The sequence below is a fragment of the Perna viridis genome, chromosome 14 (genome assembly GCF_037379345.1).
Source record: "Perna viridis isolate PV_CMFRI_1.1 ecotype Kerala chromosome 14, ASM3737934v1, whole genome shotgun sequence".
Taxonomy (NCBI): domain Eukaryota; kingdom Metazoa; phylum Mollusca; class Bivalvia; order Mytilida; family Mytilidae; genus Perna; species Perna viridis.
Window position 1 is genome coordinate 21,137,754 of NC_142458.1, and position 7,845 is coordinate 21,145,598.

At 31.8% G+C, this 7,845-nt stretch overlaps 1 long non-coding RNA gene across 1 annotated transcript; it reads left to right on the forward strand.

The window, feature by feature from the left end:
* The first annotated feature begins 5,878 nt into the window (after positions 1–5,878).
* On the forward strand, positions 5,879–7,360 carry LOC148598607 (uncharacterized). The gene is made up of 2 exons (XR_015918298.1): positions 5,879–6,039; positions 7,212–7,360. It is a non-coding gene; the product is annotated as an uncharacterized LOC148598607 (long non-coding RNA).
* Positions 7,361–7,845: the final 485 nt, after the last annotated feature.

Sequence of the window (7,845 nt, forward strand, 5' to 3'; positions counted from 1 at the left end):
TGTGTAGATTTTTGAAGGAATAGATTTCAGTTATATGGTTGTTCTTGTCTTTCATGTATTGACGTCTTGGTATTTCTGATGCTGTCTTGTCGAAGGATTTACTCTAGACTTTGTCTACTGCCAAAGACAAAACAATGTATTGAGTTAGTACTGATATCACACTAATTACTGCAAACAAATATAAACAACTATAATTGACGCTTCAAAGCATTGTTTTAAATAAAATAAAAAGAAAGTAGCATAAGCAACACTTGTAAATTGTCCATGCAAAAAAAAAATCTTTACACTCTTTATATTTTAAACACAAATGTACTTTTGTGTGTATCTATAAAAAGTTATACTTTTTTTCTGTTTTTTTCTTTGTATTTTGTTTTTCTCTCTATGCGCGCGCGCGCGTGCGTGTGTGTGTTTTATGGATTTCACTAATATAGCCTGGCATTTATAGGAAATTGTGCAACACATGTTCATAGTCGATAGGATATAGTATTGCAACTAGATACTGTAAATATTTTATTTTATTTTATTTTTTTATTTTATGAATTACATACTTCAATTCCAAATCAATATAAAGGTTACTTTCACTTCGAATTCGTTTCTCCTATCAATTTCTTTAGGCGTGTATGTTTGATACCTATTCCGATTTGCCTGAACGTTTATCAATAACCTCGCATGCGTTGATCAACATCAATTTTACTTTGATAGATCAGATACTAAATAATATTTAGGATCTCGTATCTAAACATATAATTTTGTAAAACAAAATTTGGTTCGATTTACGCAGAATAGTCCGCGAAGCGATTTCTGTTAAGCGTTATATTAATCAAGTGATAAAGAAAATTTGGTATCCGAGAAAAAAGATAAATATGGCGATTTCTTTTCTAACAGTAGAAATGGTCATTATCTAGGTATTATCAAATACATTTCTGAATGTCTTGAACAATCTAACAATAAGTCATACTAGTTAAAGTTGTTTATACCCGAATTTTTCAAAACATTTTAAACATCATTGTTTGTTTTCTCCTTTGAATTATCTAAACCACCGATGTGTGAGGTTATACAGCATAATTTAGACAAAGTGATGAATCAAAAAACGGAACAATTTACTATACTGGTAAGTTAATGTGGTTATGTTAAAATACCTGGTATGGTTGAGTATAGAGTATATTACGTTTGAATGCATTTTATTTTTATATTGAAATTAAAATCAGGGAACCAAGGTTATAGCGGTTTTCAAAAGATTGTAATCCAGGGACAAAGACCAGACATTGAAAACAGACATACAAAACAAAGAACATAAAGTAACTAAAATCATACTTACAAAGTAATAAAAGCAAATGAGCAACTCGGACTCCATTAAAAACTGGGAGCATGGACCAGATTCACCGGTAGGGTATGCGTTATCTGCTTTTCGAGAAACACTTGCAGACCATAATACTTCGGTAATGAAGACTTCAATATTGCAGCAACATAACCCTGTTCCAGAAGCCTATTTGTTAGAATTTTAGCGCGATACAAAAAGTGTGCGTAGTTTCGGCAAGCTCTAGCATAAAGTATGAGTAATATTATGAACACTCCAAACGCAGGTGTTGACGGGATGTTGCCACAGATGAAAGGAAAGTTGACAATTCTGAGTGAAAAGTCATCACGTTTATAGTAAAGTTTGGTCAATAGTTTTCCTTTACCATTGATTTCTTAATGTGTTTTTGTCTGGTCCTGCATAAATCTATATCCTCTGAACAACCTTGTTGGATGTAAATGCATGAGAAAAACACATACTGCAACAGATCAATTAACAAAACAAATAAATCAATAAATAAAATAAAAAAATAAGAAGTAAAAAAAAATAATAATAATAATATCCCAAGATGTAGGACGAAATTACGAAAATAAATTGGATATCATGTTTGTTATTTGTAAAGAACTATAAAATTCATTATGAACAAATATACTTAAATAATTTAGAAAATCAAGGAATTTATCTTTGCTTAGAACAAACAACAAATATCCAAATTCCTGTAACTAAACAAATGAACGACTGTCACTTGAAATACACTGTTTGAAGTCAACCTGATTGACTGAGTTATTCAAATACCTGAAGTTAAAATGAACAAATAGTGAACAAAATTCGAATACATTTTGACTAAGAAAATAAATTTTGTATAAAAATGTGACCACCAACACAAATGCAAATTCCCGCCCCTTGCAGGTCCGGGTTTCAAAAGAATAGGCCTACAGCAGCACTAAGCTAGAAGGCGACTAAATAGTGATCACAGAGCAATTGGGTTATGTGCCCCAGGTAGTGGAGTGGCGTACCCCTAGCGTGTTACATGCCGACATTGTCAGGCTATAATATGGAAAACATGACCGTAAACCATAGTGGTGCACCGTGTTGGAAATGATGCTAAGTTCCTCGAACGTTAAAAAAGCCTGCTGTGGTATTCGATAGGAGTAGGAACCTTTGCGCTCCGCCACAGGAGGCTAAATTGCTCGACCCTACCAACCCCTCCCTTTTTCTTGTAGCAATCAAATTTGTCGTCCCTATTATCCTTGTGTCCCATCCCTTTTTCATTTCATCATCATCATTTCATGTTCACTGTATCATCCATATCATGTTTATCGCCTAAATATGGCTGAAATATTGCTGCACGGGCGTTAAACACCAAAAATCAATCAATCAAATGCCCATTTCAAGATTTGTCACACTTTGTTTATAATGGGATGGTACTTTTGCCTCGAAATTATGACGGTTTTATTCCATTTTAAAATCTAAAATAATTAGCTTATAAAACTAGCATTTCATAAATTATTTTAAAACCTTCAATTATGAAAGTGGTACTTTCAGTTTACTTAGAATTCGTTTCTGTTAATATGAATATTACATGATATTAAGAAAAAAATGTGTGCTTACTTTAACAACTTGACCTTATTTGCAGTTTTCCTGACATAAAGCATGCAGTTAAAAAGTATAAATGTTGCGTCATTGGAAAAATCAACTGATTTTATATTATTTTTCTCTGACCACATGCCTCGACGATTTGAATATTAAAACCAGTCAATACAATGTTTGACGTAATATTTAAAGACTTTGGGCAATAGGTCAAGATCGAAAAATCATTTGCAATGACTAACCTCCCCTTTCAATAGCGCTATAAATTTATTGTATAGAAACGTACTTTTGGGTATTATTTGGAATACATGTTTTTGTTGTAACAGTGCGAAAAGGTTGTGCCTTGTTTGAAAACCTGTTTAATACAGACATATTCCCTAAAGTCTTTTTTGTAATAAAGTACTTAAAATTAAACAAACAAAGAATTGTTTTTCATTTAAAAAAAAATAAACACTAACAATATTGCACTCTTTTATTAGTAACCTCCCTAATTCATCATTGAAGTGTGTAGCTTGGTTTAATGTATCGCAGATAATTTGAATTGATAAGCGTTATAACAAATTACAGTGTGATTAACTTCAAAGTCATAACTTAAAACATACAAGCCACGTTTTAGGGTAATGGAATACACATCTTCATGCATGAGCAGTTGGCGAAAACACGGGAATTGCTGTAAATATTTCCAGAATTAAGGAAATTAAAATCCAAACTCAGGAAATATGAAAAGACCCAAGTCTGACCTACATTATTAAAAAGTTCAAGACACTGTCCTAGACAAGATAGGAATAAAATACCGTGATCTACACTAAATAAGAGGTAAAGATTTTGATCTAGACCATAGAGAATCTATGACTCTGACCCATACTATAGGGAAATTAAGGATACACTTTCATCTATGGCAACATCCCTTCGGCTCCTGCGTATAGAGTGTTCATATCGCAACTCATACGTTATGCCAGAGCTTGCCGAAACTACGCACACTTTTTGTATCGCGCTAGAACTCTAACAAATAGGCTTCTGGAACAGGGTTATGTTGCCACAAATTTAAGTTATCACTACCGAAGTTCTATGGTCGTCATTATGAACTCGTGGATCGTTATGGTGTATCCATCTGCACCATGAAAACTGATTTATTCAACGGGTCATAGTTTTCCTTTCCTCGTTTGTCTACTCCGGGCTTGACTTTTTATGAGCAACTCGGCCGGTGTTTCTAGAAAAGCAGAGGACGCTTACCCTACCGGTGCACCTGGTCCATGCTCCCAATTTTTAGTGGAGTCAGAGTTGCTTATTTACTTTTGTTACTTTGTATGTATTATTTTAGTTACTTTATGTTCTTTGTTGTGTATGTCTGTTTTCCATGTCTGGTCTTTGTCCCTGGATTACATTCGTTTGATTACCGCTATAACCTTGGTTCCCTTGATTACTCTTTGACATCAACTGTGAAGGAATACAACGCTCTGACTATTGGGGAATTAGAAATCTGAACTAGACTGGACTGTAAGAATTCATACATCTGACCTATTCTGTTTGGGAATTTAAGACTCCAATGAGGAATAAATTCCCTTGCTTCATGTAATTGTGGAAAGGAAATAAATATGTCTAGACTATATGGGTATAAAAAAGCTGATAAAGTCTTTATATAAATAATAAACTTAAAGGAATGTTAAAAATAATTTGTTAGATAACATGGAAATTTAGGTTCCTAATTCCATAGATCGACTCTACAAAATTACAACAATGCATTGCCTGATTGTAAGAGAACTGAACACATATCTACAAGTCGATGGTCGATTTAATTTTAGATTTAAGAAGCACTTATATGTATCTAAAGGAGCCGCATATGTAAATTAAGGTTACATAAAAAAAAAACATATTTATTTGATCGTTACAAAGTTTAGTAACACGCATCTTAGAATTTTTACCTTGAACATTGTGTCGCTTTTACAGATCAAGCGTAAGAGTAATAACTAGAGGAAATAAAAAGAAATATATTTCATCGAAAACAAAGAAAACTCAACAAAGAAAATGAACTTATCAATATAACTTCAAAAACTAAATGCCACCTGGACTCCAATATAAACTGGGAGCATGGACCTTGTACAACGGTATGGTATGCATCCTTTGCTTTTCTAGAAACACCTTCCGAGGTCGTCATAAAATATTTAAACCTATAGAAAAAAAAGGATATAATATGACACAGTGAAAAAGTGAACAAATCCATTCTCAAATAACTTTGCTATTGGTGCTATATTAAGAGCACATGGGTCATTTTTCCCAAGAAGCCTCCAGTTCACAAATTCGTAACTATTATGACATTTTTCTACCAAGACCCCAATGACTTACCAAAGACTATTGCGACAAGGGTATTGCTCATAGAGCAAAGTCGACTTTTAAAAGAGCTTCTGTCAGTTTAACGTGAATTCTTTGTTTGTTGTTGTGTTGGCGTATTCGGTAGATGTCATTTTCTTGATCTTTGGTATTGCTTCACTTTAATGCAAATAGTTATCGAGTGTTTACCAAGAAATGTTTTGATGGTAACAAAACAATCACTGTTTGACAACCTCGAGTTTGTTAAATAAGTAAAATATTTTGTGAGACTCAGGACACACAACATAAGGATTCATATAAATGAATATATCATGTCTGTGTCGTAAAAGAAACTTTATATTATAGGTGTGAATACGTGAAATATAAATATGCAGTCAATTAAAGTAAATCAATATTTTGCAAGCTATTTTAGATACGATTTCACGACAAACTTCCTTTTATTCCTTAATAAAAAAAAATAGTGTATTGATATTTTTACGGCGATAGGAAAACGGGGTTGTGATTAATTGATATTTAAGTTGATAATTCATACTGTTTTCTTCCTCCAATAATAAAGCGCACGGTTAAAGTGTGGATACAAATGAAAAAAAAGCATAATGGATGAAATATTTATTTTATCTTTTACGGAAGTTGACGCCTTTTTTATGCAGAATAACGCTTTGAAATATCATATCGCGTGTTGAAGGGGACATGTGAAACAGCTGCTTGTTCAATAAATCGTAAACATTGTATTCGTACAATTGTGCACCGTTTATTGGGACGGCTAAAGTTTTGACGGTGCCATTCAAACGATAACATAAATGTCAGGATCATTCGCTATACTGGTGAGTCATTATATTTCTATTTAACCATATTGTGCGCTAATGAATCCATGGTATTCTATATTTACAATTTTTGTGCGGTTTTGCATTTTTCTATTAGTAGTTTCTTGGATTCAAATAATTTGTTTAATTGTTTTTGAAAATCTTCGTTACATGCAATTTGTTTTTAGAATTCTTTGAAGGTCAACTATTCTTTTATTTAAAAGACGTTTCGCCAAGAACTGGTTCCCTTTACTCTAACGACTTTGTTTGTTTATATTTTGCTGAAATAATGTGCCCTTTTTACCAAAAATATTAATGAAACGGAAGAAAAGTTCGAGAGTAAGACTGTCGACTTATTGAAGGACGTGTAAAGTATATCGAAATTTACAATATATAAAACATTTTTATTATGTAAGTTAACAATTCACATTACAATATATCATTACTTTCAATAGAATCAGGATATTCAAATGTCTAAAACACACTCATTCGTACATTTCGTACATAAACGTCTCTGTACTTAATTATGTTTATTTTTTTTTATCCCACTTGAATAAAAATAGAAGTACTCAATGAGTTCAATAGCCCAGTACGTACTGTTATTCCAAATGTATCTGTTTGACAATTTGTAACTGACCGTTGGAAGTAAACCCTAATCTCTAAAACGAGAAAATGGATCGAGTGGAACAAATCGTAATAAAATAAAATACTTAATTTATATCTTAGCGTGTGTTTACAAAATATAAATTCCTCTTGATGGATGATTGATCATAGCAAGAAAATTATGAATTTCAATACAAAAATATAAATTTGTTTTTGAAATCAAATCGAGTAATTTTCAAACATACTCTGAATTGCATAAAAAATGACATATATGTATATTTTACTCCATCACAGGTTATCATCATCGATGTAACGCACGACAAGCTTCATACAGCATAACAGTTTTATTACAATATTTGTTGTCATATCAATATTTTGAGGAAAAATGAAATTACTATCGCATGATTCCATTAAAACAGATTATCTTTAAAAAAAACTTTAATTTGTAAATTTTATTTTAAATTACGACTGTAGTTAGAAAAAAGGGTATTTGTTTGTTTGTTTGTTTTATTATTAGTGGTAGTATTTCAATTGATATTTGAAATTTTGTAATGCTAAAATTATTGTGTAATTTCTTTTTATTTGTTTAGGTAAAATTAGATCCAAATCAAAGTCACCGCGGCCGAATACTATACCTGCGCTGTGGCCACTCAAAACGATGGCGGGTGTTAATGGCTGGCTAATGATGTTTGGCAATAAATGCTTCTGCAATGGTTTTATTAAAACATAAAATAACAAAGCATTGTTTTTTTAATTAATCATAGAACAGTTACAGACGAAACTTTTGTAATTATCAATGCCAACGTATTTTTGCAAAGTTACTATTTACAATTATCTCTTATTTGCTTTGTTTGTGTCTCAATATTGATGTTTTTTTTTGTTTGTTCTGTTTTTAATTTTGTTTGCTTGTGTGTATGCTGCTTTTACTCTTTAACCATTGATTAATCTGTTTTGAGCCTCACTCTTACAGGAATACCTTTTTCTATGATTGGTGATAAATAATACGAAAAAGACAATGTTTTCTTATTTAAACACTCTGCTACATGTAATCTCATTTCGGTTATATCAATTTAATGTTGTTTTTTTTATTAATATGACATACTCGTACTAGTATGTATTTTTTCCGAATTGTTTAAAATATTTTTTTCAATTGATTGCTTATTGTCTCCCGCGAAATATCTACACCATTCATGTACAAGCTTGTGTATGAATCCGGTAAAAAAC